Consider the following 2130-nt stretch of genomic DNA (forward strand, 5'->3'; position numbering starts at 1 on the left):
GTGTATGTGTGTGTATGTGTAGGCCAGAGGTTGACGTCTGGTGCCTTTTAAATCTTATGTTTTGATACAAGCTCGCTCACTGAGCCTAGAGTTAGTCAATTGGCCTAGATTGTCCAGTCAAGGAACTCCAGGTATGTATGGATCTCAGCCCTGACACCCTGTGCTGGGATTAAAAATGCATGCTGTTGTGCTCAGCCTTTGTGTGGGGTGCCGTGGTCTGAACTCAAGTTCTCATTCTTGAGTGTCGAGCATTTTAAAAACCCACTAAACTGTTTCCTCAGGCCCATAAGGTCTGTTTTCTAAATATTTTGACCTTGTCTACCTTCCAAACTATCTTTCTGCTTTTTCACTTTCATGCTCTCATATGACTAACCTCATGAAAGTGATAATGACTAATTTTAAGTAACATATTATTGAAACCAAAAAAAAAAAAAGGATAAGATACCCTAGGCATATTGTGTCTAATATAACTCTGACTACAAAGAGCAAGAAAAAGCTAAGAACATAAAGATATTAAATAAGAAAAATTAAACATTGGCATATTAAAATAAATGAGAATGTTTAAGGGATTTTTAAAAAAGGTTAACTTGTTTAAAATCTACTAATATTTTACATAACATATAAGAGGTAAAAATCCATTTCCTACAGTTTAACAGATATTCATTATTTACCACCACAGCAATGTACTATAAATAATCCTAAGCAATGTAAAACATATGAGATATTACCTTGACTATTACAGATTTTACTAAGATTTAGAATCTGGAAATATTAATCTTTGATATTCATTCTTCTCAAGTCAAATTATCAATTTTTGAAATTTATTTCACTAGTTCTTTCAGTTTTGTGTGACATGTATTGATCACATTCACCCCATCCCAACTTTCCTGAGATCCACCAACCTTCCCTACCCACCCAAATTCATGGCCTTCTTTAAACCATTCAAAACCAACGTATGATGCTCTAATATTCTTGGATTTTCCACTGGCATATGGTTGACTGACCAAGAGTGACACTCTTGCCAGGCGGTGGTGGCGCACACCTTTAGTCCCAGCACTTGGGAAGCAGAGGCAGGCGGATTTCTGACAATTCCTAAATAGTCAAAGTAACCTGAGGCTTTGTAATACTTGCCCTCCAATTATACTATGAAGCCATTATGACAAAGTCACATACACATATCAGTGGACTAAAACAAATGACTTTCAATGAATACTGTATTTTTAACAAAAATGCACAAAAACATATATTGGAGAAAAGATCATTTCTTCCACACACAAATGATATGAGGGAAATTGGATATCTATGAGTAAAAGAAACTAGATTGATAGTTCTCCATCCTGTGAAACAAATCATTCAAAATGGGTCAATGATATTAAGGTAAGAGCTGCAACTTTGAACCTGCTGGAGGAAAATGAAAGTAAAAAATTCAAGATCTAGGAATAAGCAAGGACTCCCTCAAGAGGACTGCATAACCACAAGAACTGGTACAAGGAATTACCAATGCAATCCTGTAAAAATAAAATAAAAGTTTCCTCACAACAAAATAAATACATCAGCAGAATGAAGAGATAGTTTACAGAATGGCAAAAAACATTGCCACTTACATGTTAGACATAGAATGTTAATAATATACAAGGAGCTACAAAATTTTGACTACAAGCTGAAATCGTTCCATCAACAAATGGGGCAATGAGCTGAATAGATAATTCTCAAAATAATGAAAATAGTCAATAAATATATGAAAAAGTATTCAACATCTTTAACCATCAGGTAACTGCAAATTTAAATTTGTTTGAGATTCATCTTACCACCGTCAGAATGTATATCATCAAAAGACAAACGAGGACAAAATCTACCAAAGACCAAGTAAAGAGCAAGGAACCTTTACTTACTAGCAGTAGAAATGTAAACTAGTACAGCCACTGTAGAGGTTCCTTAAAAAAAAAATCCCTGAAAATATCACCAGCACATATTTACCTGAAGGACTAAGTGAGCACACCGCACAGAGGTACATGTTTCTTGCAGCACTATGAACAAGAGCCAGGCCATGTAACCAACCGAGTTGTCTATCAACAGATAAAAGGATCAATAAAACGTTATACATATACACAATTGAGCTATATCCAGCCA

The sequence above is a fragment of the Mastomys coucha genome, chromosome X (genome assembly GCF_008632895.1).
Source record: "Mastomys coucha isolate ucsf_1 chromosome X, UCSF_Mcou_1, whole genome shotgun sequence".
In the NCBI taxonomy this organism is placed as follows: domain Eukaryota; kingdom Metazoa; phylum Chordata; class Mammalia; order Rodentia; family Muridae; genus Mastomys; species Mastomys coucha.